This window comes from Micrasema longulum, unplaced genomic scaffold (genome assembly GCF_059751315.1).
Source record: "Micrasema longulum isolate JH-2025_06_02 unplaced genomic scaffold, ASM5975131v1 h1tg003616l, whole genome shotgun sequence".
NCBI lineage: Eukaryota > Metazoa > Arthropoda > Insecta > Trichoptera > Brachycentridae > Micrasema > Micrasema longulum.
The window spans coordinates 1-7,500 of record NW_028280655.1 but is presented as its reverse complement, the minus strand read 5'-3'; the positions used below and the strand labels follow the sequence as shown (position 1 = coordinate 7,500).

Below are 7,500 nucleotides of genomic sequence, written 5' to 3'. Positions count from 1 at the left end.
TTTATTATGTTGTGTATATTTCTTTGTATTGCTGTTGTTTTTCTTAATAAACAAAATAAAATAAATAAATAAATAAAATGTATTTCAATATCCGTTAGTAAGTAAAACACGTGGTAAATTTGCCAAGTGTCCGAATTGCATTGAACATAAGCGAAGGTGGACGCTCGCACCGTCGGACCAGCTGGAGACCAGCTGATATAAATAATAACTAATAATAATAAATGGCGTAAGTATAGCCCGTGAGCTCGCCAATATATGACAGTAAAATTTTTATTGTCTTTGAATTTCCTAGAGTTTTAACCATCGAAAAAAAAGAAGATTGCAAATAAAATCAACAGACAATGGAAATTTTATGTTTTTATTACAAAAAATAAAAATGCATATTTCTCTATGTATTTTTCTGTTATAAACAATCTATTAAAATAATACACATCAAATTTCCATTGTCTGTTGATTTTATTTGCAATCTTCTTTTTTTTCGATGGTTAAAACTCTAGGAAATTCAAAGACAATAAAAATTTTACTGCCATATATTGGCGAGCTCACACGCTATACATAGCCCTAATAAATAAATGAATAATTCATAAACTAAATAATAATAAACATGGAAATAATTTATACCCTCTCGCCGAGTTTTAATGCGAGAACGAGGCCCCCTCCCGGCGAGACGTCTCGCGGCGGTCGCGAGCGCGCTCCGCGTGAAACTTAAATTTTTCGTTTACTTCACCGAGCGACGATCCGAAATGCACCCCCGCCGATTTTTATTTCGTTCCTCCTTCCGATTCGAAAGTGAATGTGAAATTAAAAAAAAAAAAAAAAACAAAAAAACTTAGAAATATTTTATACCCTCTCGCCGAGTTTTAATGCGAGAACGAGGCCCCCTCCCGGCGAGACGTCTCGCGGCGGTCGCGAGCGCGCTCCGCGTGAAACTTAAATTTTTCGTTTACTTCACTGAGCGACGATCCGAAATGCACCCCCGCCGATTTTTATTTCGTTCCTCCTTCCGATTCGAAAGTGAATGTGAAATTAAAAAAAAAAAAAAAAACAAAAAAACTTAGAAATATTTTATACCCTCTCGCCGAGTTTTAATGCGAGAACGAGGCCCCCTCCCGGCGAGACGTCTCGCGGCGGTCGCGAGCGCGCTCCGCGTGAAACTTAAATTTTTCGTTTACTTCACTGAGCGACGATCCGAAATGCACCCCCGCCGATTTTTATTTCGTTCCTCCTTCCGATTCGAAAGTGAATGTGAAATTAAAAAAAAAAAAAAAAAATTAAAACTTAGAAATAATTTATACCCTCTCGCCGAGTTTTAATGCGAGAACGAGGCCCCCTCCCGGCGAGACGTCTCGCGGCGGTCGCGAGCGCGCTCCGCGTGAAACTTAAATTTTTCGCTTACTTCACTGAGCGATGATCCGAAATGCACCCCCGCCGATTTTTATTTCGTTCCTCCTTCCGATTCAAGAGTGAATGTGAAATTAAAAAAAAAAAAAAAAAATTAAAACTTAGAAATAATTTATACCCTCTCGCCGAGTTTTAATGCGAGAACGAGGCCCCCTCCCGGCGAGACGTCTCGCGGCGGTCGCGAGCGCGCTCCGCGTGAAACTTAAATTTTTCGTTTATCGAATATTTCCACCGAGCGACGATCCGAAATGCACCCCCGCCGATTTTTATTTCGTTCCTCCTTCCGATTCGAAAGTGAATGTGAAATTAAAAAAAAAAAAAAAAAAAAAAACTTAGAAATAATTTATACCCTCTCGCCGAGTTTTAATGCGAGAACGAGGCCCCCTCCCGGCGAGACGTCTCGCGGCGGTCGCGAGCGCGCTCCGCGTGAAACTTAAATTTTTCGTTTACTTCACTGAGCGACGATCCGAAATGCACCCCCGTCGATTTTTATTTCGTTCCTCCTTCCGATTCAAAAGTGAATGTGAAATTAAAAAAAAAAAAAAAAACAAAAAAACTTAGAAATATTTTATACCCTCTCGCCGAGTTTTAATGCGAGAACGAGGCCCCCTCCCGGCGAGACGTCTCGCGGCGGTCGCGAGCGCGCTCCGCGTGAAACTTAAATTTTTCGTTTACTTCACTGAGCGACGATCCGAAATGCACCCCCGCCGATTTTTATTTCGTTCCTCCTTCCGATTCGAAAGTGAATGTGAAATTAAAAAAAAAAAAAAAAAATTAAAACTTAGAAATAATTTATACCCTCTCGCCGAGTTTTAATGCGAGAACGAGGCCCCCTCCCGGCGAGACGTCTCGCGGCGGTCGCGAGCGCGCTCCGCGTGAAACTTAAATTTTTCGTTTATCGAATATTTCCACCGAGCGACGATCCGAAATGCACCCCCGCCGATTTTTATTTCGTTCCTCCTTCCGATTCGAAAGTGAATGTGAAATTAAAAAAAAAAAAAAAAAACAAAAAAACTTAGAAATATTTTATACCCTCTCGCCGAGTTTTAATGCGAGAACGAGGCCCCCTCCCGGCGAGACGTCTCGCGGCGGTCGCGAGCGCGCTCCGCGTGAAACTTAAATTTTTCGTTTATCGAATATTTCCACCGAGCGACGATCCGAAATGCACCCCCGCCGATTTTTATTTCGTTCCTCCTTCCGATTCGAAAGTGAATGTGAAATTAAAAAAAAAAAAAAAAAAAAAAAACTTAGAAATAATTTATACCCTCTCGCCGAGTTTTAATGCGAGAACGAGGCCCCCTCCCGGCGAGACGTCTCGCGGCGGTCGCGAGCGCGCTCCGCGTGCAACTTAAATTTTTCGTTTATCGAATATTTCCACCGAGCGACGATCCGAAATGCACCCCCGCCGATTTTTATTTCGTTCCTCCTTCCGATTCAAGAGTGAATGTGAAATTAAAAAAAAAAAAAAAAAATTAAAACTTAGAAATAATTTATACCCTCTCGCCGAGTTTTAATGCGAGAACGAGGCCCCCTCCCGGCGAGACGTCTCGCGGCGGTCGCGAGCGCGCTCCGCGTGAAACTTAAATTTTTCGTTTATCGAATATTTCCACCGAGCGACGATCCGAAATGCACCCCCGCCGATTTTTATTTCGTTCCTCCTTCCGATTCGAAAGTGAATGTGAAATTAAAAAAAAAAAAAAAAAATTAAAACTTAGAAATAATTTATACCCTCTCGCCGAGTTTTAATGCGAGAACGAGGCCCCCTCCCGGCGAGACGTCTCGCGGCGGTCGCGAGCGCGCTCCGCGTGAAACTTAAATTTTTCGTTTATCGAATATTTCCACCGAGCGACGATCCGAAATGCACCCCCGCCGATTTTTATTTCGTTCCTCCTTCCGATTCAAAAGTGAATGTGAAATTAAAAAAAAAAAAAAAAACAAAAAAACTTAGAAATATTTTATACCCTCTCGCCGAGTTTTAATGCGAGAACGAGGCCCCCTCCCGGCGAGACGTCTCGCGGCGGTCGCGAGCGCGCTCCGCGTGAAACTTAAATTTTTCGTTTACTTCACTGAGCGACGATCCGAAATGCACCCCCGCCGATTTTTATTTCGTTCCTCCTTCCGATTCAAAAGTGAATGTGAAATTAAAAAAAAAAAAAAAAAACAAAAAAACTTAGAAATATTTTATACCCTCTCGCCGAGTTTTAATGCGAGAACGAGGCCCCCTCCCGGCGAGACGTCTCGCGGCGGTCGCGAGCGCGCTCCGCGTGAAACTTAAATTTTTCGTTTATCGAATATTTCCACCGAGCGACGATCCGAAATGCACCCCCGCCGATTTTTATTTCGTTCCTCCTTCCGATTCGAAAGTGAATGTGAAATTAAAAAAAAAAAAAAAAAACAAAAAAACTTAGAAATATTTTATACCCTCTCGCCGAGTTTTAATGCGAGAACGAGGCCCCCTCCCGGCGAGACGTCTCGCGGCGGCCGCGAGCGCGCTCCGCGTGAAACTTAAATTTTTCGTTTACTTCACTGAGCGACGATCCGAAATGCACCCCCGCCGATTTTTATTTCGTCCCTCCTTCCGATCCAAATGTGAATGTGAAATAAAAAAAAAAATAAAAAAAAGAAAATAAAAAAAAAAAAAACAAAAATATTTCCTACCCAAATTATAAGTCTAATTTTTCAATCATAATCTCTTTCCATATTCGTCTTCTCAAACGAAAAAAGAAAAGAAAAAATAAAATCATCTCGCAGAATTTGCCAAGTCCCGACCGTACCGCGCGTTTTACCCATCGGCTCATTTACGTTTCGCCTGAAACGCGCGTAGGCTCCCCGCATGGCTGGCGGCCCGGCGTGCGAGACGCCGACACCCGTCGCCGTACGTATATTATGCGCGTCTCTCATGGCGTTAGCTAAAATACATTTTTCACCGCGTTCGCACATTGCGGCGGCCGATATGCCGCGCCGGCTTTACATTTGCGAAAATCAACGTCGTGTGGCCGTTCAGCTCCTTTGTGCGGCTGAGCGAGCATTGCACTTCGCCCGTGTTACAAACTCTGGAGTTCCGCGCAAGCAGAGAACACCGTGAACAAAAACGAGAACGGTCGTAGGATTCTAATCCACGTCCCCACTATTGCCGCGCCGAAGGCGTGCGCTCTCGTACGTTAATATTTGACGAAAGGGAATTAAATTTTTGGCCAAAGAGAAGATCCATGTGGTCCGTCTCGTCAGGTCCAGCGTTCACTTGTTAAAAAGTGAATTTAAAAGTAAAACGAACAGACTCGTGAATCGCGAGAGTGCAAACTCGAGCGAGCGAGAATGTGAGTTATATAGGTGCGAACATAAAGAGCGTGTCGCGGCGGGTGACTCCGTCGCGCCTCAGACGCCCTTCGTATCCTGGAGCGATATAGAAATGAACAGCTCCCTGGTTGATCCTGCCAGTAATCATATGCTTGTCTCAAAGACTAAGCCATGCAAGTCTCAGTAAAAGCCGAATTAAGGTGAAACCGCGAATGGCTCAATATATCAGTTTTGGTTCCTTAGATCGTACATAGTTACTTGGATAACTGTGGCAATTCTAGAGCTAATACATGCAAACGAGGTCCTGACCGGCAACGGGAGGGATGCTTTTATTAGATCAAAAACCAATCGGCGGCGGGGTTCGCGCCCCGTCCGTCGCCATTCGAGATGATTCTAGATAACTTTGTGCTGATCGCACGGTCTAGCACCGGCGACGCATCTTTCAAATGTCTGCCTTATCAACTGTCGATGGTAGTTTATGCGACTACCATGGTTGTCACAGGTAACGGGGAATCAGGGTTCGATTCCGGAGAGGGAGCCTGAGAAACGGCTACCACATCCACGGAAGGCAGCAGGCGCGCAAATTACCCACTCCCGGCACGGGGAGGTAGTGACGAAAAATAACGATACGGGACTCGTCCGAGGCCTCGTGATCGGAATGATTACACTTTAAATCCTTTAACGAGGATCCATTGGAGGGCAAGTCTGGTGCCAGCAGCCGCGGTAATTCCAGCTCCAATAGCATATACTAAAGTTGTTGCGGTTAAAAAGCTCGTAGTTGAAATTGTGTCCTGCGGTGTCGGTCTACCGAATGCGGTACGACAGGCACGTCTGCGGGGCTTCTCGCCGGTGCGTCCACCGCCAGTGTGTTGCGGTCGTCCTCGCGGGCGGCCGCGCGCCGAGGCGGGCCGTCGCGGCTGTTTACTTTGAACAAATTAGAGTGCTCAAAGCGGGCTAACACTTGCCTGAATATTGTACGCATGGAATAATAGAATAGGACCTCGGTTCTGTTTTGTTGGCTTTCTGATACCAGAGGTAATGATTAATAGGGACAACTGGGGGCATTCGTATTGCGACGTTAGAGGTGAAATTCTTGGATCGTCGCAAGACGGACTAAAGCGAAAGCATTTGCCAAAGGTGTTTTCATTAATCAAGAACGAAAGTTAGAGGTTCGAAGGCGATTAGATACCGCTGTAGTTCTAACCATAAATGATGCCAGCCAGCGATCCGCCGAAGTTTCATAATTTTAACCCGGTGGGCAGCTCCCGGGAAACCAAAGCTTTCGGGCTCCGGGGGGAGTATGGTTGCAAAGCTGAAACTTAAAGGAATTGACGGAAGGGCACCACCAGGAGTGGAGCCTGCGGCTTAATTCGACTCAACACGGGAAAACTCACCAGGCCCGGACACTGGAAGGATTGACGGATTAACAGCTCTTTCTCGATTCGGTGGGTGGTGGTGCATGGCCGCTCTTAGTTGGTGGAGCGATTTGTCAGGTTAATTCCGGTAACGAACGTAACTCTAGCCTATTAAATAGACGTGCAACCGGTATCACAGGAGTCCGCGGGCGCGCATCTTGCGGCGTTCGCGTCGCGGAAGTGTGTTTCGCGGTCTTCACTACCGGCGTACAATGAAAATCTTCTTAGAGGGACCGGCGGTATATATAGCCGCACGAGATTGAGCAATAGCAGGTCTGTGATGCCCTTAGATGTCCTGGGCCGCACGCGCGCTACACTGAAGGGATCAGCGTGTCCTCCTTGGCCTAACGGCCCGGGTAACCCGATGAAACCCCTTCGTGATAGGGATTGGGGTTTGCAATTCTCCCCCATGAACGAGGAATTCCTAGTAAAAGCGAGTCACCAGCTCGCGTTGATTGCGTCCCTGCCCTTTGTACACACCGCCCGTCGCTACTACCGATGGATGATTTGGTGAGGTCTTCGGACTGGTGCGCGGAAGCTCGTCTCGGGCATCCGACGCGTCGGAAAGTTTGACCGAATTTGATCATTTAGAGGAAGTAAAAGTCGTAACAAGGTTTCCGTAGGTGAACCTGCGGAAGGATCATTTCCTGTGAAATATAATATAAAATGAATTTTCATTCTTTTATATAGTATAAATATATTTATACACACGCGCAGAGCGCAAAATAAGCAAACACTGCGGCGGAATTTCGCCCTAGGGCGCCGCCGCGAACCGCGGACTGCCGGTGTCGCGGGAGGCGGGTCTGTCGGCCCGATTCCCGCGTCCGGCTATATTCTGTGAAAAATGTAATTTTTTTTCCGATAGAGAAAAAAGAAAAAAAACGCAACCGATAAACAATATATATATATATATATATATATCATAAAACACTATTACCCTGAACGGCGGATCACTCGGCTCGTGGGTCGATGAAGAACGCAGCTAAATGCGCGTCAGAGTGTGAACTGCAGGACACATGAGCATCGACATTTCGAACGCACATTGCGGTCCGAGCAAGACTTAGTTTGTCGACGGACCACTCCTGTTTGAGGGTCGCGCACACAATGCGACCAGACTTCGCCGTCTTCTCTCTTCGGAGAGAAGATTCGGCGAGAGTGTTGCCGGTCTGTCGTCCGCCGGCGCGCGAGCGCCGGACGGACGTCCGGTCAAATTTGACTTGGCGCGCTCTCTCGGTCCCCCCGAGACGCTTTTCGAGCTAGCGACGACGCTGTGAAACCCGCCGCCGGTCCTCACGGGCCGGCGCGCGGGGGCGTTTCTTCGCGCTCTGCGTCGCGCGCGGGTACCGTGCGAAACCGGAGAGCGTTTACATTATTCATATATATATAT

The 7,500-nt window shown here is 46.5% G+C and overlaps 2 non-coding genes across 2 annotated transcripts; both read left to right on the top strand.

Moving 5' to 3' along the window:
- Positions 1-4,819: 4,819 nt before the first annotated feature.
- On the top strand, positions 4,820-6,759 carry LOC148270658 (small subunit ribosomal RNA). Its single transcript, XR_015825325.1, has one exon. It is a non-coding gene; the product is annotated as a small subunit ribosomal RNA (ribosomal RNA).
- Positions 6,760-7,047: 288 nt separating this feature from the next.
- On the top strand, positions 7,048-7,209 carry LOC148270657 (5.8S ribosomal RNA). Its single transcript, XR_015825320.1, has one exon. It is a non-coding gene; the product is annotated as a 5.8S ribosomal RNA (ribosomal RNA).
- The last annotated feature ends 291 nt before the right edge of the window (positions 7,210-7,500 follow it).